We start from the raw sequence: 24247 nt of genomic DNA, 5'->3' as shown, positions 1-24247 counted from the left end.
TCTTTTACTGTGTGGGGCTTTGGAGCAGTCTTCTTTCTTCCTGCCTTGGCTTTAAGTTTTGATGAGAATAGAAAGACACATTGCACAGTTTCTTCACCAAATGCATTTAGAGGTATTGTTTAGGATGGATATAAACTTCAGGGGTTCTGAAAGCAAGCTAAACTAACTATAATTGAATTTTAACATTCTCTCTATGTGAGATTGCATCTTGTCAAAAATCTAATCTGTTATGCTTACACAGTAGCATAGCAAACCTTTCTACAAACAGGAAAAAGTGATGAAGACAAATGAACCAAAGCTGCTGTTCTCTTCCATGTTGCCAGCCCTCACTTTTTATGACACTGGCAGCAGCAGAGAGGCAAATAGCAGAATGAATGCCCAGTTTGTAAGGGCATCTTTTTAAAATGTGAAGGAACTATACATAGCTAGTTCATTCCACAGAACTGAAGTAATGGTCCATTGGAATGGATTCTCCAGTCTCTTGGAAAGTTTGTGAACCCTAGATAATATCCCAGAGAAATCCTTCACACCTGGGATTTGTAGGGAAACTTGAAACCAGTTAAATTACATGTGGGATTTCATTGTTCGTAATTCTTGCAGGGCTATGCCTATTAGCATATCTTTTCCTTATAACTTTGTCATGGTTTGGGCTCTTATGTTGGTCTGGAGACAAAAGCCTAAGGGGCAAAGGCTCCCACTTTTATCTATGGCCCTCAAATGTTTGTGGGTTTAATTAATTAATTTATTTATTTTAATTTACATCACATTATTTAACAGTTGATTTTCAGCCTTTTCCTATTTTCTTTACATCTATTCTTTTGTTCTACTTGGCATGCTAGAAGGTCACACAACGAGCTCTGACAATCTTGGCTGCCTCCCACACGGCCATTCCTTTTTTCAACATCTCAGAGGCTTTCTCTTGATGTTACTCAGCATTTCACAGCCAAACATTGTGTAACTGCTGCTGCAGGGTGATTTTAATCCCTGCAACAGATGTGGTTGTTTAAGCCATATCGCAGGTCTGCATTGTTGAGGAATCCATTTGTAGCAGAGGCTCAATACCTCTTCATGGGTGTGTTAAACGGGATCACCACTTTGCAGGGAATGCTCTAAAAGATACAGACATGGTCTTTGTGGGCCCTTTGTCCATGTACACAAGCACTGTTGACTGCCACTAGAATATATTTGTTAACTCCAGAGGTAAGAATTTGAATATTCAGTTGTTTTGAACATAAATTGACAAGAAAAAAATAGTCCTAGCATGGTTTTGGAGAAATGCCTACTGTTGTCTTAACACTTCTAATTCTGACATTGACAAAAGAGTTGTATAGTAATTATCCAATTTTAATTTTTAAATCAAATTATAGGGGGCAGGGAAGTAATGGATTTGTTCATGCACTAGCAGTTATCTTCTGTTTACCACTACTGGGAATATCCTTGAGTCATTTGTTATATCTGTCCTCCAGCTGTGTTAAAATGGGCACAACGTTGCAGTGAATTTTGCGTGCAGACAATTTGGTTGCTTTGTACTAACTCAAGATACGAGTATCATCAGGCAAGAATACAACTGGCCAATAATATATGTGAAATTAGAAAAGAAATAAATGCTAGTTTCAATCAGAAGTGTGCTGGTAATAAATACTGTCTATTAAAAAGGCCTATGCAGAATTTAAAAATATGTTTACCAAATACTATAAATTTGCAGAAAGCAAATTGATTTAAACATACAACCAAAAAGAACTTTCTCCCATTTGTGACGCATCACTTTCAAACACAACAGTATTTTGCAGATAAATAAAAATCTACCTTCAATGATAAGCTGAAAGCACTGAAGAAAGAAGAACTGTTGGAAATGTGTTAAGAGTTTTCAGATTTACTACTGGTTTCCTAATCAGGAATTAAAAATAACTTTTAAATGATTATTTCATCATTTGACTTCATTAGAAAATCATACATGAGTTAGATCATAATTGATCTTAAATTACAAGCACTTGTTTATAAGATGTTCTAAAACTGATGAGCTATGAAAAAGTCTGCACACTGTGTCATTTCCAAAACACTGTGAAATAAACTGTTACTCTGAGTTAATTGCTCCAGACTCCACAGATTTAAAATGCTGAGTGGTGCAAATATTTGTATAGCTTAGACTGTGCCTTCCCAATGTTTGAAAAGTTTGTCCATGGTGGAGACAAAAAAGTAGGAAACAGGAAGAAAATTAATTTTAAAAGGTATTTGAAAGGCCAGACTATATTATGCTCAAAACAAATCAAATTATGCAAGGGATTAAGGATAGGCTTTTTGCACTAAGAGAGTTTTGGAATAGATTTTAAAATTTTTCCTCTCTTTTTCTTTGCTGTGGTAGCTCACCATTTGTGGTCTCTCCAAATGGGTCCAACAGCAGGATTCAGAAAATACACAAGACTCGTAATAAGAAGGTGACCTTTATTCTCTGGCCCCAGTGAGCTATCTTGGGTCACTGTTACAAATGTGTGCTTTGCTAAAACAGGGCAGAAATCACTATGTATTGGATAGTGGCCATGTTATAATTGTTTTTTTTTTTTTTATTTTTATTTTTAAATTTAAACTGGTTGAAAATAAACTTTGCTGACAGCCAAGCCCCACAAGTACAAGGAAAAACACAGTAATGGAGAAATTGCTTGGTCAGAAGATAGTATAAAAATCCTGAGCTATCTGAACATATATGAAGGGTGTGCTTGTTAGAGATATCTGCCACTAGGAACTTTCTCTGAATTTTATTGACTTTTTTGGTTGCTGTAAAGCAATTGCCTTTGCAGAGACCTAATTGATTCTGGAAGAGATTGATTCTCCTTCGGTTGAGATGACTTGTGTTTTTTTCTCTTTTTTCCATTTATACGTGAGCACAATCTTAGCTGCATTCTAAATATCTTGTAGATAAAAATTTCACCTAATTTGTACAGCACATTGAGTAGTTGTGTAGAATGAGTTCAGTGGAAACCTGTCCTGTTAGAAAGAGCCAATTCATTTGACTTGACTTTTTACTTTGAGCTGTGTTGCCCTCTGAGCAAAATTCTTTCCATTCAAATACTGGGGGAGAAAAAATCCCTAAATATTAACAGAGCTACTAAATTGTTACGGAGAGAGGACTTAGGCAGACTGAGAGATATAAGCAACTTCACTTGCCCCATTTTCACAATTACAAGATTATTAATTTCAAGATTAATTTCTGATTGCCTGTAATGATACTGTGATGAATGGGAGCACTGATAACAGATTAAGATTTAATCCTCATTGGCTGTAGTTCTTCAGGGCGAATGATGTGCTTCTCCAGACAGTGAGCTTCAACAAGGCAGCATCCCAGTAATTTCAAGGAACCTCCTGTCAGGTGTCTTGAAGCACTGATATTGTTAATGACCCTGGTGAGCCTCACCTGGGGCCTTTCAGCACTGCCTATGGGCCCAGGAGCACTATTTAAACTCAGCCCTGGGCCACCTGTCTCTTCTTAAGCAATGCTTTAGGGGTGCTGGTCTCCAACTTGGCCGCAGCTATGCTTGTCTGTGTCCATGGACCCTGCTGACGTGGACCCTGGCCCAGGTGTGGGCTGAGTGTCAGACCTGTCCTGTCACTATGGGTGTGTCTGATCCTGACCTGTGGGTTGACCATCAAGCTTGGCCTCAGATCTGCCTCATCATCATGAACGTACTTGATGGATGGAGGTCATGGTTAAAGCTGGCTGCTATCTCTGGAGCTGCTCTGCTCTCATTCTCAGGTATGTGGGATGGGCCCTGCTGTAACCCCCAGTTCCCCATTCCAGCTAGTTTGAGCTAGGCTAGCTAGCTGGCTCACACCTTTGTGTCTGTAGACCTAATACCTCCCAATACTTAGCTAGTTCATATGTGTATAAAACCACACTTATTAGAAACCAAGACCTCAGGAAAATAGCTCCTCGTTTCTTTTTAATTCAGGAGCACAAAGAGGCATTTAGCATGCATAAATTGCAAAAGACAGCTTCAGGTTATCAATGAGAGAAAAATTTTCTGCTATGTCTGCATCTTAAAACTGCAAAAATTTTAGCAGTACAAAAGGCCTATAAATCCAATTGTTTTAAAGCTTATGCCAGTTTGCTAGCTGTGTTGGATTTAGGGTATTTTATTTCTCATATTGGAGCAAAAAGTTTCTTCTAGTCTTTCCTAAACCTAGTATCTGTGTCTAATTTGATTTTCAGAATGCTTATAACTCATGACTCTGTAGAGCTAAAAATAATAATGTATCCAAATATAAATCAAATCACTAGAGGCTGAAATATGCCTTTATCCATCTAGTCTCCTTGGTTTAATACATAGTAAAGCCTAAGAAAAAAATACGACTAAATCTAAGACAAATTTACCAAAGCAAAGCATCCACAAAAGAAACATGATTTGGCTATAAAATCAGAAGTGCAGGGCTTCAATTTGGTTTATTATAAAGATATTGAAAGATGTGTTAATTTAGTCAGGAAAGACATATTATTTTTGACTAAAGAATGAGAGTGAGTTGTGTGTGTAAACATTTAGGTTTTTTTTAACAAGTGCACTTATGTTTACCCATATGACATCCTGCTAGAATGCAGGCTTACACTGAACAGGGCTTGAACTAAAAAATAACTTGAGCTGAAAGAGTGGCTATGAGAAGATACGCTCCAGAAAATGCCAAGAATCCTTGAGGACAGTGAAGCTATGAAAAAACTTGAGATTTATTTTTGTAGCTTCTGCTAAGCCTGGTGAGGTTTAGTTGTCCTAGACTTGCAGCTAAGATCAAAGGGAACCTTTAAAACGTTGGCATAGGGAAGAGGAAAGATTGAGCAATTTGCCAGGGGCTTCTCCAGGAGCCTCTCTGAGGGCTGATGGGAATGGAATGATAAACGCGAATGACTTCAAGTGAAGCAAGCAAGCTGTCTTTGCCCATGGCTGAGATGGAGATAACTGGGTTGAATAAGGCTTACTAGTACTTTCAAGGAAAGTTTAAGAAAGGGTTGGTGTGCAGAATATGAATAAATACCACAGGAACAAGTGCAAGTATAATGTGGGTTCAAGGCTTAGTTGAACTGACTAGTAAAGCATCTTTGTCTCAGGATAATTTTCCCTGGGTGAGGGCTTTTCAGTGATCACTGTTAGAATTGCCTTTCTTTATTTGTACAATGAGTATTTACATGTGTTCACTGTCTATTTTGTTTTATAATTTTTTTAATTGTCTCTGACTTCTGTCCAGAGAGCCATTTCTCTCCAAGCAGAGAGGAAACTTATCACCCATGAAAAGGTGGTGGAGCTTCTTTCCTGTACTCTTTTAATGAATTTCCATGCTTTGTTTTGTGTTTGATAACTCCAACCCCATTTTGGGAAGTCTGATTTTTGTGGAACTTGAATCAAACATTTGCACTCTTTCACAAGTACAGATACGTGTATCTACACAAATACACTAAGGTTGTTAGTATTTGTTCTTTGGTTTTATTGAAGGAAATTATTACAAATTTTGTGAAAGCTTTGGGAGTTTGAATCCAGTCAACAACAGCAGAAGTGCTAGAAGTTGGAAATAAATAGTACAGGGGTTCACATTTACTTACGCAGTTCAAGAATATGCTGGTGCTTGGGAAAAAAAATATGCATTTACATTTGGTCTTGAAGTTTCCACTGTGTTACTGGCTTTCAGCTTGGCCTTCTGCAGAGAATCTAGGACAGCTGTGGCAATAAGCACCAACATGTGGCTGGAGGCACCAGAGGTGCTTTGAGCAGTGCCAGGGGCTTGGGCTTGCAGGAGTCAGGAACTCGCTGGGGCTGGCTGCTTCCAATGCTGGGGGCTGCGGCAAGCTGCTCTTACAGAAGCAGAGTGCCTGCAGCATGGTCTCAAGCCAAGTGGTCTTTTTGTTCATGAGCTTCTTCTGGCTGTTGTTTTCCATCGAGTCCTGGCTCACAGTAAGGCTCTCTGCAGTGAGCTGTTGAGCTGTCGAGCTGTCAGGCTGAGCGCTGTGTGGCTGCAGTGGGGTCCTGCTGAGACACTTCACTTCCTTCTTGGCAGGTCTAAAGGGGTCTCTCGTGCTGAGCTGTCTGGCCCTCAGACTTTTGGGCCATCTTAAGTCTCACATCTTCCCCCTCTCAGCTTCCCCTGCAGATCCCTGCACAGTTTTTGAAGCTCTGGAAGGCAAAACATTGCATCATTCAATACAGGGTCCACTAGAGAACTGAAAGTAGCAGATGGTTGTTACTCTGTCCAACTTCCAACACAGGTTAGAAAAAAAAAAATAAATTCTTATATTTGAACTACCATCCTTATGGACTTTTCCAGTGTTGAGACTAGAGATCTTGTTTTTTAATACCGCTTCTCTTGCAACTTGTATTTGAAATAAAATTTACACCTTGTGTCTTTGTATGGTGTGCGTGTTCAGGGGAGTCTGGCATTGAGATGCCTAGCAGGGCTGTGGGGGGCTTGTTAAGTGGGAGAACAAGGGTGGGAAGGACTCAGTAGTTTGCATTAACAGAATCGATAATAGTGTAGATGCCTATCTTGAAGGATTTATTACCTTTTTTTTTTTGTGCCCAGGAAGCTGGAAGAATGTTTGTTTAGATGCCAAAAAAGAGCACAAAAAGATACAGAATGAAATACTTTTCCAGACTAGTTCCCCTGAGGTACAGGAAAGCATAGCTGTCTAGTCTAGAGCAAATGGCAGGGCAGTTCTGCTTTATAATGTTACCACCGTTACAAAACACCATTTCTTAAAATTCAATTTCATGTCTTTGGCAAATATAGTAAAATACAGTTCTGCAAGAAATCCTTGGAACAGGAGAGGGTAAGTGTTCTCAGCCTCTTGCTCCTGCTACGCTGACGCTTTTGTGAATGCAAATCACTACTATATCATCTTCTCCCGAAAGAATCTCTCCTGCCTGTTAATGCTGTGTAACCTGGAATATCCTGTTAAAATGCTATGAAATACACTTGTTAAAATGCTGGGATGATGTGCTGTGGACTGTGCTTCATATTGAGGTAGGGTAGGGTGCAGTGCGATGAAATGCTCCTCCCTGCTCCAATATGCAGTGGAACCTGTCTCAATAAAATGTTTCCTAGAGTTTAGGCTGCCTCTGGCTCTTGTGTTAATCTGAGAACTGAAGAAGCCATTGAGATCTTCCTCCCCACCACCTATCAGTTTGGGAGTTTCTGTGACCTCGATGACTTATGTACTGTGCCTCTCTGCTGGGAGAGTATTCTGTCCCATGCCCTGTAATATTGACAAGTAGCTTCATCGCTGCCAGAAGTCTGTCTTATTTTGATTTGTTCTTGGCTGTCTTGCAAGTGCCCTTCAATTCTTTGATCTGCAGGACCCTCCTTTCTGTGACCCCTTTAAGCCACTCCATTAGCAGTAGCTTGGTATGTGTCTCTGTGTTGATATTTTTCTGAAAGGCTTCTCTTTTCAATCCCACAGGGTAAGGAAAGCGGGGTTTCAGCCTGACTCCACCTGAACATGAGAGTGCTGCAGTGTTGTGATGATGATTGTGGGTGTGAGTGATTGCAAATGGATTTCTCCTGCCAGCGTCGACTATGGAGGGGCAGCCAGCCTAGAGGTACATGTACAGCAAAGTTTGTGATGTGGGGTACAATGTGGTGGTAGATGTGGGTCTAAACCACCATAGCTGATAGTCTGTGGTAATTTTATAATCAGAGTTTAGTATACTCTGAGAGGAGTTTGAGAGACAATAATGTGGCAGATAATCTGCCTGAAGAAATATGTTTACACATAATTCAGTGGAATTACATTGAGATTTATACAAACTTTCTTCCCCCCTTTGACCTCAGTAAGCTCTTTGAATTATAGCTAAATCAGCTGTGATGCCAGAAAGTGACTCTTGTTTTTATGTGTTTCTGCAATTGGACGCAGCATGCAGAACGTGTACTACAGAATTCGTAGAAGAGATGTGTTTTGTCTTTTTGATGTGGCTGTGGTGTATGCTGTTGTCATTGAAGTAGTCTCAGGAGGGATTGTGTTGGTGCTTGCGTATGTTGTAAAGGAGGAAGGGCAAGCATGTTTCTTCTGGTTTTGTGTTTCTTGGAGAGGATATTATGCTTGTTTAGATTCACGCAAGGAGAGGGAAGCATTTTGTAGGAAGACATTGCTTGTGAAATGTTTAAAAGAAAAAATAATTAAAAATAATCTCTTCTATGGAACCTGGAACCTTTATGTAGGAGACTGATTTCTGTGGCAAGTTGTGAAGAAACAAGTCCCTTGTATAGAGAATTCGCTTTTTCTAAATCTAAAAAAAATTTAGAAATGCCTTAAGCAAGTTCAGACAAGAACCAATAACAACAGCTTAGCCATTTGTTTATTGCTGAGTCAGTGGGTTGGCTGTTTCCAAGGTCATAGTAATATGATAAGGTAGAGGATTTGTGCTGCTTTGTTGGTGTGACTATTGACTACTTAACTGTGCCTTTCCAACAACAGAGAATTTTTGTCACTAAAATAATTTTGTGGAAAAAAACCCCCAAACCAAAACACAAACAACTTTCCTATTTCTGGCACCCATTACATGCTGTTCATAATCCTCATTCAGATTTCTGCTGACATTTCCCATAACCTGAAATAACATTTGCTAGGTACATTTTTTCTGAGACCCCAAGGATAAGCTTTTCTTGTACTGTAAAACCATACCTTTTAATTAAAGGATACAAATAACTGAATAAAATAGAATGATAGAGAATAGAATACTAAATCCTTGAACAACTTGGGAACTCTTACTGAAAGTTTCAAGGTGTTTTCACAAATACTGAATAGATCAAAAAGAAATGGAAAGCCAGAGAGTGCGGCTGTATTCTTAGTTACTGATGTCAAGAAGTCTCTCAATTATTTGTCCACTAACAGCCTTTCTCTAAATGTGAAAGTGTGTGTCATCTTTTCAGTGCAGTAGCAATGACTGCCTATTGAGAACAGCACTGAAATGCTGTATCTCATTTTGCAGTGAATGAGATGGGGAAAAACTTTTCATTATGAGGGTTGTTATTTAATAGGGAATAGAGCTGTTCAAATTATTTAATTAATATTAATTAAGAAAGCATTTTTAGTTAATATATAGAATTTGCCAACCAGTCCCAGCTTTTGTAAATCCTCTTGTAACACAGTGGTCACTACTGAATAGATCTTCTAACAGGTAACTTCTTAGACTGCTGTTTGTGCAGGAACTCAGAGTGCCTGAGTCAGTTGGTTTTTCATGAAATATGATTGGTCAGCTAAGAAATCTAGGATTGGACTTCTAAATGTGGTTACTAGTTTTCAGTGCCTTGCTATTTGAAACTTCTGCTTTTCACAGTGGTGTGGTTGCATGTTGTCCTGTCCTCTTCCACCCCAAAACCCCCATGCTACCTAGGTAGTTCTGATAGGTGAATATCCACCATTTTGAGGAAATGTAATAAAGGTTTATTGCTTGGCAAAAGCACAGAAATTTATTTTGCAGTGTTGTTGTTTGAAACTATGACTGGATATATGTAGCATCATTTCCTCTGCATTCATAGAATACGAGGAACAGAAATGGTACTCCTAAAAGCATCTTAATTTTATGTCATATCTCAGACTTGGTTCACATTGTGCTAGAAATACTATTGCATGTTGGAAAGCTCTGTAAAAGTCAGGGAGTGCTCCTGTTTTCACAAGTGGCGTGATCCAGTATGTGCCTGTCATGCTTTACTGTACCAAATGAAAATTAAGTATATGCTAAACTTTAAAGAGATATGAATATTGCTTTTTGGCTACTTTTAATTGAAATCTACACCATTACATGACTTCTGAGGAAGGGCAATTTTGGAATTGAGGGGGAGGGTGGTGTTTGGAGCTGGTTATTCCTATGTTGGTTTGGTAGCTTGATATGCTAGCAGGCTAAATTGCTTTGCAAATCATGTGTGGCCTATGAGCTGTAAATTAAGAGATCCTGGTCTAGACTATCTCTGCTATTTGGTAATCTAAGATGCTCTTAGGATCTCCTATGTAAATGAATTCTACCACCTTTGTAAATCCAATTTTCCAATGCTTCACTGTTCCTGCAAGGCAAAACATTTTTTTTTTTTTTCCTTAAAATGAAATTCATAGTCTTTTTTTTTGTTGTTGTTAAGGAAGTTGTAGGAAAGCTGACTGGCTTAATGGCTTACTCCTTGCCCAGGGCCCTAGTGGGTAGTTGTTATCTACAACAGCTGGATGTGTGAAGTAATTTGAGGGTGGATGATACCTACAGCATGTTGGCTTTTAAAAGAAAACCATTACATGCTCTGGGTATCACAGGCAGGAGCACCAGGAAAGAAATGCTTGATTGTCGCTTAAAAACAGCAATCACTTGTTCAAGTACTGTATACTTAAGTCTTAATGAGAAAATGACTGCATGTTAAATCACATAAATCCAGTAAGCGAGAAAATTATAATTTGAGGATTATCTTTGAAATGGATGTCTATTTTTTTCAATTACAGAGATGCTACCTGAAGTTAAATATACTTTGGCAGACAATCATTCTTTTACTGTGGTATTTTCACTTAGTTTAGTTACTGTTTCCTTGATTATGGCAGCTGGCAGATATTTTGTCATCATTAACAGTTGCATGATATGGAGACCCATATATTTCTCACTCAATAAGAATTTAACCTATGGAATCCTTAAAATTCTTGGACCTGTGCTTTGGTTTTGACTGTAGTTCAGTTTTCACCACCACTTAGATCAAAGTCTCAGATCTGACAATGCGATAGATCTTTACTGTGAAATCTGAAGTGGATTGTAAAAGTGGTTAATATACATTTGGTAACCACAGCTTTCTGCACAGTCCAGAGTCCTTTCATTTATTTATAGCTTTGTACCAAAAAGCAGAAAAATAGTGATAAATTATGTTTATCAGAGACTCTGCCTTGAGTTCCAAGGCGTGTTGCTTTGAGTGGGTAGTATAACACATTATGGAAAAATAACTGTATGTGTCTGAGGTTACTTTAGTTGTCCAAAATGGTGCTACATGCCTCTGTTTAGACAGCTGAATCCTGTTTTCAATGTCTGGAGTCAGGAAAGCTTCTTAGTAGGTGGTAGGATTGCTAATTTGAGTGTTGTAGAATGGGGCCCTATAAATAAGTAGGGAGCAGTAGCAGGTAGACAGTAAGATGATGAGTTAGATAGGCTTGAATATATTCCCTGTGGTAATAGTCTTTAAAACTGTGACAAATAGTGCTAGAAAAAGATTTCCCTATTGCTTAATGAAAATTGTGATTTCTGCATTGTAAAATTTTTGTTCTGTTTTCTTCTGCTTTCCTAAGATCTCTCGAAAAGTTTGTCATTGAGCATCTGTTAGTAACAGGTATTCAGATAAATAGTTGACACAAGCAGTCCCTAAACAACAATTTACATTATTTCAGGAAGCTGTTTAGAAATAAAAGCTGTTGATGCAGTCTGCAGTTCTGTTTGGGTAGAGTACGCGTTTCCATTACTTTCCACTAGTGTGAGAGTGAGCAGTTTGACAGAACTCTTAAGCCTTGAGGGTGGCAGAGCACTGGAACAGGCTGCCCAGAGAGGTGGTGGAGTCTCCATCTCTGGAGACATTCAAAACCCACCTGGACACGTTCCTGTGCAACCTGCACTAGGTGAATCTGATTTTGCAGGCGGGTTGGACTATATGATCTCCAGAGGTCCCTTCCAACCCCATATCATTCTGTGATTCTGCATTAATAATGGGGTAAAGCCGAGTTATACGACTGCTAGTTGTATGATTGTTAGTATTATGATGCAGTAGCAGTTGACTAACACTGTAGTCAGCATTTTGGAATTAGGAAAGGGATAGGATCCATCATCATAAAAATAATATTTTTTTATTGTTTGCTAAATATTAAATAGATCTAAATACCAACTACACAGTTATGTGAGAAGTCTGCATTTAGTCACCTAGCTGCATTTCAAGTTCTCATTTTTCTTGTGTAAGTAGCAAAGTAGAGTTTATGGATCCAGCCCTGTGGAATATAGGTTATTTCTACTTGCTAAAACCTTTTTATGAAGCAGGCCTGACTTCGTAGCTTTTTTCTTTTTTTTTGTCTTTTGTAACATTGTAGGGCATTTGAGAAAACTGCTTCTGCCTGAGGATAAATCAAAAATCTTACATTGAGATTTTTAGTCATTCTCCACCTCTTGGTGTCTGTAGATAAATTTCTGTAGAAGTCTGTGCGGCTATGAAATGAAATTTCATGAAATTTCTATGAAATTTCACAGAACTTGCCTGCTTATGTCCAAGTTACATTTAGATCTTCAGCCAGAGAAAACTCAGTGTACTTTAGTTCAGTGAAGCTATATAGATTTATACCAAGTAAAGATTAAATTTAGGCAGCCTAATCTTTTCAATAGCTTTAGTATTTTTTTAAGAAAATCCCTATTGGATATTAGTTCTTGTAATCACTCAGCAGTCTGAATGTTTTTCCTTTGGCTGGAACTTGCTCTCTCACAAGCTTATCAGAAGCTTATTTTCACTCAAACAGCCTGCTTCCTGAATTTGTGACTGATGCAATCCTTCTGAAAGACAGAAAGGAGCAAGCTTCACTTCTGAGCCTTCTCTGCAGCACCTTAAGCAGCTTGCTGGGTTGGTGACACCACTTTGTCCCTGAGGGTGTGAACAGCAGTGCAAATCAAAGAGTAGTGCCTGTGCTGAACGTTGCGTGGCTGCAAGTTGTATGCTCCTGCATTGTTTTAATACCATGAAACTTAAGCTTAGCAGATCCCAAGAAATATCCCTTTGGCAACGGCTAATATGGAAATATAATCTAGTACATGCATTTTCATTATTTAATTTAGGGCTGCCATGCACCTGGGTTTTCCTGGATGTGACTGCTTTTTCTACGTTGGTGGATTTTAAAGATGGCAGAGCTTTGCTTAGAGTTTCTAGATGTCTGGAGCCCTCACAGTTTGGATGCTTCCAGAGTATACACACTGGTAGCACTGGGATTTTCAAACCAGTAGCAGTCCTCAAGTGCTACTGCACTTGATGTGGTGTGCTGTGCTTTATAGCCATGTGCAGGAGGCCAGATGTAGGTTTCCTATAAATGCACCTTACTTAAGATCTTGTCCAAGGCAGAATGCCTGTCAGATATTTGGAAGCAGGATTTTACTGCAGATAGCAAAAGCAGAAGAATTGACACCATGAGTTCTGAGCAGCTCTCCATAGACCACTGCCAGTTTGGAAATCTGTGACATCTCCTTGCATTTTCAGCTGAGTTTCAAACCGAAACAATTATCTTTTCTTAGCCTGTAGCCATTCCTAATCCATTTTCTTAGAAACGTATCCTTTAAATGCTGCTTATTTTTCAACATTTCTTGTGATTGCCACCTTTGTGCTTTCCTAATTCTATGCAATGTAATCATATATTAAAAATACAAGTGATGTTTTCAAGTTGGCAACCTAGAAAAGGGTCTGAAAGGATAGAAGAGTTGGCTTTTTAGAGTCTTTTCTTGAATGAGTTTTGGTGTCTGATCAAATGTAGTTTTTTGTGTGTGACTGTAAACTCCTTAACGTGGCCCAGTGTCCCAGAACTAGATCTTAAAGCTTGACATCCTTGGTGTTTTTAATATGGCTGACACATCTGTTAAAGGGTCATAAAAACCTTTTGCTACGGAATTAGATCTGTCTTTCAGGAAGAAATTAATGGTACTATCTCTGGAATCAAAGTATGTATTTTCTTGATTTAGATCCTCTTTTTTATATAAAGTCTGGTCTCTACTTTTCCATCACATTTGTCTTTAAACCTGTTAATTGCATTGACCTTTTGCTGGGCAGATGGCTAAATGGATTGCAGCAACTGTAAACCCTTCTGTACTGCTATGTGGTGTTTTCATTATGTTCATAAAACCATCAGATTATATGGTGCTGTTTTGAAAGCAGTTCACATCCAGTCATTTCAGCAGAGCACTGTTACCGTTCCTATTAAAATATTATTAAATCTTGAAGTGCTACTGATCTAGTCAGAAATGCCTGTGTGTCAGTCACTCATTTATAGCAACCTCATGGGTGCTTTTGCTGCTGAGTGGTTAGTTCCTTTCATGTGACAGGGAAAATAGCTGTCCTTGTAACTAAGGATAGTGACTGTCAGTCCTTGCGTATAAGCTAAAGTTCATGAGTAAGTACCTCATGTTTCTATTTCATACCCTGCTAAATTAATATTGCCATTGATAGCTCTTATTGTTTCAAAGCATTGTCCACCTTACACCTGCTTTAGAAGTTTATTTACTGTGTGCTAGACTACCGATTACTTTTCTTCTGACCGTATTTTGTTCAGGGTATGAGTTTAAAGTATTTTGGAGTTTTAGGACACTTCTTACATGGTTTACTTGTTTGCTACAAATCCTGGTAAGAGGTGTGTCCGATTAGACTTCTTTTTATGGAAGAGTTTGCAAGTATAGGCTCACAAACTGCCGTGAGGGCACAGAATACAGTGCAACAGCTCAAACCCTTCCTTTTGGCATTATTTCTTTTGTAATGGATTTCTTAAAATCAATAGGGAGACAAAATTTTATTGCTGTAAAAGACACTTTAAATTTAAATATTGGAATCTGAACAAAGTGGAAACCTCAATGTCTTTGAAAGAACCGAATTTCTGGAATCACTTGTTTTGGAATAATAAAGATGTCTGATTGGGTTATAGTTGGCAGGCATTAAGTTCAGTTTGCACCCTGTTGTAGCAGACTGAGGCTTTGACTTTAGATGTGTTTAACCTTGAGCATCATTGCTGTCTGAGGTAGGGAAGCTTTCCTGAATTGTGGTATAAGGTCAACACAGAAGGTGTAAAATTCTGCAGGCTGTGTTCAAGTGACTGCTAGAGCTCATCTGGGATGCCCTGGGGCTACGAAGGTGGGAAAAGGAACTTTCCTTCAGCTGTAGCACTCAGAGCAGACAGCACAGCAGGACTGTATCAAGAGTTCAGCAGCAGTGAGGGAACACAGCCTTTGTCCTAGGTGTAGACCAGGGCTGCTCTATAACTGTGCTGGCAGTGGTCACGTACTCCTTGTGCCTGCCAGAATACAGTGGTAGAGGGATGGCCTTGACCAAGCTCACAATCTCCTGGATCAGATGTCTTGGAGGCTGTAGGCTCCTGCATAAGAAGAGGCTTTCATACACCACCCTGGGCTTTCCATCTACACAATGCCTGAATTCACGTGTTGTATCCGGGCATCCTGAGGTCCACTTTTGGGTCAGGCAGACTGAGGAAGGCCAGCACTTAATTTGCTAAAAATCATTGTGTTGCACTAGTGGTCATGTAGTGTAGTTGTGGTGTCTTGTATTTTGAACTTTATACTTCAACAAGCGTTCAAAGAGTGTCAGTGGTGTTTCTCCCTGTGAGAGCATGGTATGGAGTGAAGAACTTTGTGTCCATCTCCTTGTCATGATCTAGGTTCCAGAGTCAATACTTCTGTCACGTGGAGGAGCCTGGTTGTCCCTGGACCCTGTGATTCCCATTTTACTCAGTTTCTCCTTAGTATTATTTTTCCTTTTGTCATTTTGGATAGTATTGTGTCCAGTTCCTTCAGAGGCATGTTCATATAGATGTGCAGGTAAACTGTCTCTTCCACATCTAATTTCTTGAGTAAATAATATTAATTACACTCAGTTTCTGTAGTTAGGACGGTTTTCAGGATGTAACACAGTTGTTGCAGTGGTCTCATGATGCTCTATTAACACAGTGCCTAAAATGAGCTTAACCTTGCGACTTCAGCAATACTGATGCTTGGGAAGCAATAGAAAATAGCATCTCCTAGTCTTCTCAAGGCATTTCAAAGATCGTTTAATGTCCTTTTGTATTTTCCTTTACCTTCCTTATTTGAAGTATGTACATAAACCTGTACTGGGTTTGTATTCTACTATGCTATTTTATATTAAAATACATCCGTATAGGTTTACAACAACATTTTCTGCAAGCAGCAGTCTCTTAACTTTAAAAAGATATTTGAATTTGATCATACAGTTTATGTTAAAGTTAACTGAATGCAATTATAGAATCAGATGATACCAACTTTGCCCAAAACAGGCTGAAGATGATAGGACATAAGTAGTGACACAGTAAGTGATGGGTTTTGTAAGCTCTGTTTACAATGATGAACAAAAAATTCTGCTTTTTACAATAAACTGGTGCCTTTTTTCACAAAATGCCATCCTTGTTGGCTGTCAAGTTAAACTGGAGTTGAAAGGAAGCCATTAGGTTTGTCCCCCAAACTTGCCATCTAGTTTCTTTTAATAAAAAGGAAATCAACAGTTCAGGTGATAACAATCTTTGTAGGAATTATTTGCTATGAACACATATGTAATTCATTGGGAATTGAAGAAAAAAAAAATCTAAGTCACAGTAGCTGTGACTGTCGTCTTTGAGCAAAAAAAGAAAAGGGAGAAAAAAATGAAGCTAGCTCCTGTGGAGATAATTGAAGCTGAAACATTTCTTGTGCTCTTGAGAAGAGCTGCAGAAAGCAAATTCTATGAAAAGAACAAAGGGGGAAATGTCATGTGTCAGCCCTCCCCATTTTCTTCTTGGCTGCATGCCCAGTCTCTAAACTCTTATTAAGCTTTGCCATAGCAACGATCTCAGTGAGGTGTTTTCCAGTCCAGAGCGTACCTCTTGCAGGTTTAGGGAGCAGAGATCTTGAGACTGTTTGTCTGTAATCTTGTACTTCACTAAACATGAGCCTTTGGAATAAGTGGGTGACCAGAAAGGTTAAAAAAAAAAAAAAATCAACTTTCAAAAAAGGAAATAGACACAACTCTGCAATAAAATTGCTTTACACTTTTTTCCTTTGGAAAAACTGAGGAGATGCCATGCTTGGAAGGGCATGGAAACAAGACTAAGCTGGGAGCTTTCTGATATTCCCTACTGAAGAGAATCGCAGCAAAGCATCCTTGAGAGCAAGAGATTGAGTATCACAAGAGAGATAGAAATTCAGTAAGAATACAGCTGGTACCAGAAAATTTAAAGCTATTTAGGCACATGAATTTTCCATGGGCAGAGCATTGTGTAATCTTAAACCTGGATTCTTGCTTTGAATCACTCTATAAAACCTGGGAAGTCAAACTTTGAAGAGGCAAGGATACAGCTCACTACCTACAAATGAATTCGTGCTGAGGCCATAATCCTGTAGAATTACTCCTTTTCACTGGCGTGTCAATTAATTGAGAAAAAGCATTAGAAATCAATGAGTTCAACATCAGATGCTCTGAAATTTTGTAGGAATGAGTATAAGATTCCTGAAAGTTTGTTATTTGTACAACACTGTTTTGGTCACAAATCCAAAACATAGCACCATACCAGTTACCCTGTATCCCAGCTAAAACCAGTACAGTATTTAGCTCTATCCCAGCTAAAATTAGCACAGTCCTCTTTTCTCATTCCCTCCCCCCTTGCCAGGTGAGTCATTGTATTTATTCAAGGAAATATGTAGTGAATTGAATTAGTCAACTACATGATTTTTTAAAAAGTAGCCTTTTTACCTCAAGAGCTGTCTCCTTGTGTGGTTTGCAATATTCTGTCATGAACAGTTGTTCTTCCATAAATGAGGCAGGACTAGGGTGGAATAAGTGGTAAGATATAAGGGATAGTTTATGCTGATGCTGCCACTGGAAAAACAACACTCAAACTATTCCTCACAATTTTAGGTCTAATAGGAATGAATCCTGTCTTGAAGGGGAATGCAGGAGGACAAGCTGTAAATGAAAAGGATAGGATTTTTTTTGAGGAGAAAATGTATTTAGTGTTCACAGTGGAAGATGAATGCATATTTTATTGAGCAAGTACATATTGACATAAAATAGCAATCTCATATTAATTTTGAAGTACATGTCCTTGGTAAGAGAAAATTGATTTTCAACCTTTCAACATACATTTAGAAATCCTCTTATGATAACCATACTTTAGAAATTGCCATCCTACACTTCTATAATGCATAAAGTAGGATACAGCTGAGGACAGGTACATTGTTTTTACATCTGCGTAGTATTATTTAATTCGATATTTAGTCATTTTAATTGTTTGCAGTTAAGATTTCACGCTGAGAAATGTATCAATTCTAGCTTGCTAGCCAAGAGCAAGCTGCTCCGTTAGGACTAACTGTATTTTGGGGGATAGGGCGAGGAAGAGAGCAAATGCTGCTCTCCAGCATATCTTTGTGTCTAGTTTGGTTGCCAAGGACAATAGCTGGCTGCTTGAATAACAGTTGTCTAGAAGACAAATGTCTAGATGCCCAGGACAGCAGAAAAGGGTCACAGGATGGCTGTGGTTATCTTTTCCCTATCATCCCATCAGCTGTGCTGTATGAGCACTTGTACAACTTGGTGGTAGACCAGAACAGAGGATTTACTTTGAGTGATCCCAGCATTATTGTTTGCCTGAGGCAGTACATAGGCACTGCATAGTCTGGATCAGGTGGTGATGACTGCTTTCAGTTGCTTCTGTTTGGATTAAGGAAGGCTCTTGTCATCTCATGAGCTGGAGTCCTCCTATGGCTGCTTAGCAGCAGCAGTAGGGTCTGAATAGGAAGCATATGATATGTTATATACTAAGCATCCCATTGTATGAACCCGAAATCTTCTGGCATTATCCATACCTTTGGTTTCCAGCAGTGAACCATATTGTGTGGAGGCTATGTGTAGTGTTTTACCTTTCCTGTAATCACAACCCTTTCCTCTCAACTGCGTAAGGCTGTATATTCCAGGGACAAGATCTGCCTGGCATAAGCGGTACTTTGTTCAGTGTGGCTTGTCTCACAGATCACCTTGATCTATTTTTTTGTTAATGCTACTTTGGGAAAAGACTGTTCACGTTTTTTAGTTTGACAAAAGTTCCAAAACTGAGCAGATTAATAAATCATTGTTCTACTTTTATAGGGGATTTGCTTTTAAAAAATAAAAACATGAGTTATTCCTCAGTCCTTCCTGTGTATGGCTAAGACAGACAGAAGAGTTTTAGGACACTGGTAGACTGCTCTTTGGAGGAATCCCACCCCTCATTACCTCTTTAAAAGTCTATCTTCTCTGTAAATTAAGCCTCAAAGTGTTTTTAAATTTCTCTCCTTGCATTTGCAAGTCATGCTTTTGTGTGGTTTTTTTTTTCTTTCTTCATATTTAGAATTAACACTAACACTCATTTTCTTGTATCTGAACTCAGAATGCTGTGCGTCTGTGTTGCTGAGTATTTCCATTTCCGCCATGAAACTAGAAGCTTTTTAATATTTAACATCTAGAAGGGAATATTCTTATTGATGATACCTATTTACCTAAAGAGCAGGTCTGTTGTAAGAGTTCTGGATATGGACATGGGAAATCTGGGTCTCATTCTGAGCTCTGTCATGTGCTTGCAATGCGTCCAAAGGTGGTAATGCATTATGCCTGTTTGAGACTCTAGTGCTCACAAGTGTAAAACAAACAATAGTATTTTTCCATTTGTTAATCACTTTATCTACTGCTAAATAATGCTATATAGAAGCTAGGTATACTGGCATGACTCATTACATTAAACATTTATTCAAGCATAAAGCTATTTTGTTCTATGATATGCTTTCTTTCTAAGAACCCATGAGTGACTAAAGTTATTTTGAGTTAAAATTGACATTAAATTTGACATTATCAGAACTTCTTTAAAATACTGTTCTGCATATTTATCTTGATCCGTATTGGTACTGATATCATCTCTTAACTGAAATATGCCAGCTGGGGGAGATTTTGACTTGCACACGGCCAAGAAATAGAACAGCTGTATCTGTGTTGGAGGACAGACGTACTCTCCTGTGCCCTGCTGTGTCTTGTTTCTGATGTTACATCCTAACTCCTGCCAGACAATGTCACATCTCCCAGCCAACACTCCTTTCTGTTAGGAAGGAACCCCAAGCATTTGGGCTGGAAGATGATGGGAAATGAGGGATGTACCTCAGAGCTTACTGGTTTGTAGCATAGAGACAGCTTATATGTGACCACTTAAACACATTTTATTAAGCTCATAGATTCGCAAACATCTTTGTCACCCTATCAACTGTTTCTGTTGAGGCAGCTTGTAGAGGTGTTGGTGGGGATGAGGGCTTCATACATTCAGCAAGTAGAATTAAAAAGTGCTATTTATAACCAGTAGTTCAGGCTCTGACCTTTCCAGGTAGCAGCTCCAAATCAGAGCTCAAGCTTTTCCAAAATTGTAGTAGCATTTAAAACAAACAAACAAACAACTCCACCCAAAACTAAACAAAACCCCACGCTTGTTATCTTTGTGTAGTTATATGCACATAAAATGTATAGTACTACACAAAAGCATTAAGAACAATACTTCACTGTATGTTTAAAACTGTTCCTTTTTCTGACATTTAAAGTTTCGTTCCTATTTTAGTAGTTTCTTTGCAAGTCTGAGCTAATTCCCTCTAGGAGACTCAAAGACATGTATTCACTGTGACAAAGCATAATATAATTGGTGTGGCCATAACAGAATGAGACAGTACCAAAGTCAGTAAACCTGGATTGATGGCATGGCTTAGCTTGGTTGCAGTAGAGTAGTAGAAGGCTTTATGATGCTTCACTACACAAAATATATGTCCCAACTAGTGTTTCTGCTACTTTAGATATCTCTGCATTGCCCTTCATTTTGAGATACAGACATGCCTGGCAAAATATGATAGTCTGAGGTGTTATTTTTAGTTAAATATATTTCAGTCTGTGATGCAGATAGACCCTAGCAAGGAGCACTGTAAAATTTCATATTTTGGTGCTGCTTCCTGTGGGGAGGAAAAAACTTTTATTTGTCATTTTAACATGTAAACTTCTATTGGTATTTTAGAATTAGATTAACAAAAATAATGAACAATTGAGATTTTATAGTTACTCCAAGGTTGATTGAAGGACATGGAAAAGGCCAAATGTGAGTGGAAGGAATATTTTCTTTAGATGAGATCATTCTCCTCTAGTTTTTTTTTTTTTTTTTTTTTTTTTTTTTTAAAAAAAAAACTTCTAGTGTCAAAATTTAGCCAGTCAGGTCCATGCCAAAGCATCTGATTAAACAGTTTATTTTTTCAGAAACTACTGAGGCCTATAAGAGCAGATGGTTCTCAGCACTTCAGAAATTTAGGCTGTTTATTTCAAGTCCTTAGTGCAAATAGAGATGCCTAGCTTTACAGCCTACACTTGAAAATATTGATCTCACCTATGAAATATAAATAATTTTTTCCTCTTCTACTGGGTATTTATAGATAAGGCCACAGTTTCAGAGTATGGTCTGCAAATTCTAATGTACCTTTCCGCATGAAGAGACTCAGTGGCAGTGAAGAATCTTCTAGGAGCTGCATGCTGTTTCTTTGTGTTACTGGTTCCTGAGAAGGTGGGGATGTGGCTCAGGCAGCAATTGATAGCGACAGCCCTCAGCTGCTCTGACAGCCCTAGGGAGCTGGTTTCCACAGTCGCACAAAGCAAGCGATACTGTGTTCTAAGTTGCTCCAGGTCTGTGTGTGTGGAGCCAGTTCTAGGCCTGTTAACTGTAAGGGTGGTATAAAAATATGCAAGTCGAATAAAAGCAGCATGAAGTCCTTACCTCTAGGATCTGTGCTTATTTCCCCCCTTACCTAATAATTAAATTAATTTACTCTTTTTGACAGCCCTACTTCTGTTAGATCCAGCCTTCCTGTGCAAGCAGAACACTGAGTTGAAACTATCAGACAGGATAAATGCTGCTGTAGCAGCCATATCAAATTTAAGGCCAAGGATGTGGTAATTTCTAGCTTCACATGTCCTGATTGTTGAGCGAGTACTTAACAGTGAGCGCTCCCTTGAGTGTTCTCGTGGGGTCACTTTTATGACAAATCATCAGTTAGTGCGATTGAGTAAGAGCAGGGTTTTCAATGAGCCTGTCTGAAGCTGGCATCTCTGAGACAATAGCAAGAGGCTGAGAAAAGAATTGAGCACCGCAGATTTCGAGGTGCTGTAATGAATGGTGAGGGAAACAGAGTTGATGCCTGCGAGGAGAAGGCTTATGAAACCGCTAACAGACAGAAAATGATTAAAATTTGAGGGCTGAGAGAGTGACTTGTTCGCAAGAATATAAAAAGAAGTAGTAGTTGCAATCAATTTCAAGGCAATGTGGAAAGAAATAAGGCTGGAAATTGGCTCCTAACTTGGTGGCATTGGTGCGTATAACCAGCTCCTGCTGTTGAATCCTTTATAGTTACACATTTACAAATTGTATTGATGTTGTTTGTGCACTGTATGCGCTCTGAATATGTGGTGGTATGAAATCTGTACACCATTAACATGTCACAACAAATGGAAGTGTTTAAAGACTATCCTTAAAGTTGCTTGGAAGTAAATATAGTGCTTTTGTAGATCTTCGTAGATGTTACTGTTCTTCTCTATGTTGCTACTGGTGTTTGCAGCTGTGTTTTCAGATATTGGCACATTGGCCACAAAAGTGCCAAGTTAAAAATAAAGTTGCTTGTATGAATTTGTTGAAAGACCTAATGTGATCTTGAACATCTATATTAACATGTTGACTCAACCTATAATACACTTTTTACACAGAACATTTTAAAATGTCTCTCTAGTGAAGAAAATATAGCAGATAATTTTAGTTTAAAATATCAATAATAATTTGTATCATTTGTCACCAGTATTCATCTGTATAATTTCTGGCAACTGTATAGTAGAACTTTCTTTTACTGTAGCTTTTAGAGATGCACCTAGTGATTGCAAATTGTAGTTATTTCACTCTGATGTGTTCCTCAGTTATAAATGGTGTCTTTTCTCGAAATACACTGATAAAGCATTGAGAGTCACAGTGCATCAGATCTATTATTTAGATAATTTTGTCTGCCAGGGAAGAAGAAAAAGATTCATCACATACTGCAGATAATATTCTGTGATTCTACCTTTGCTGCTGATGCATTTCCTGATTACAGTTAACATCACTTCTGTGATGACCCTAGTTTTAGCTTGGAAGATTGCTCCCTATCTCTGTACTGCTCCAGTCTTGTTATTTATATATACACTGAGCCCAGTGATTCAGGTGTGCTGATGCAGGGAGGACCAGGGTACAAAAATTATCATCTTGTATTGCTACTGATGACAAAAAATCTGTATCACATCAGAACTTGGAAAAAATATTTTTAAATTAAGCAAGAAGAAAATGAATTTGTAAGTATGGATACCTTTAAATCTTGAGTATCCTGAAGACAGAAGATCATGGTTTTTAATATTTCCTTGATATCTTGGTAATGCCTTGATAGTCAAAGATGTTGTCCACCATTTAGGTCACACATCAGGAATCACAAACTTGGTGTTGCTTCATTCAGTATATAATCAAGTGAGACAGAATCTCAAGTTTTATTGATGTTTTGGTTTGATGGGTTGGGGTTGTCTTTGTGTGTGTGTGTGTGTAACTTGTGCATCTATTTGAGTACTTTTCTTTGTTTTTCTTGCAACAAACCAGAGGGAATTTTGACAAAAACCTCCCAGCATCTAACATTTACAATCCTCTCTGCAATTTTTGTGAGAGGATTAATAGAAATCTGTAGCAAAGTGCCAGGAAGACATAGTAAGTCCCACGACTGTCTGTAGAGGCAGATCACCTCGTAAATGCTTATCATTGTATACAATGCATTTTAATAAGCTATCTGGTTTGCACAAAGTAGCCTAACAACAGTAAATTGCAGTTATTCATTGCTTGTTGGTAAAGAAGGCCCCTTGCTTCTAGTCATTTTCTATTATATCCCTAAATAGGTTGTATTCCTTTCACTTGCTCAATAACTATTTTATGTGTTTTGAATAATAAAAGGTTTGCCACTTGGCTGGTGATGTCAGGAGGAGTACTTCTGTCAGTTTGGGAAAAGGACAAGTAAGCCTAGGGAGTGGGGAGCAAATCACTACTATGCTTACTAATTAAGTGTGAAAAATAGTCTCAGAAAAGTTCATCTTTATATTATGCATCTATTATGCTTCGCAGCTTGCAGAAACATGTATTAATTTCCTCCTAGTTCCATTTCCTCTTTTCACCCAAGAAAGGGGACAAAATTAGGTTTTGTGGCTGGATGGCTTCCTAACTGTCATCTCTCAAGTATTTACTGTTAACTAACATGGACTGGTTAGAATGGATCTCCAGTATTATTGTGAATGGCACACATTCTCTGGGCCATGATGGCGTATTTTGCATCAGCTTTGGCTTTTACTCTGTAGCTCCATTCTGTCATTTCATACATGCTGCATATTCCATCAAGCTAATAAAGCAGCTCTTTGCTATGCATGACCTGCTCTG

This window comes from Numenius arquata, chromosome 8 (genome assembly GCF_964106895.1).
Source record: "Numenius arquata chromosome 8, bNumArq3.hap1.1, whole genome shotgun sequence".
NCBI lineage: Eukaryota > Metazoa > Chordata > Aves > Charadriiformes > Scolopacidae > Numenius > Numenius arquata.
The sequence above is the reverse complement of the archived record's forward strand: the minus strand, read 5'-3'. Positions refer to the sequence as shown.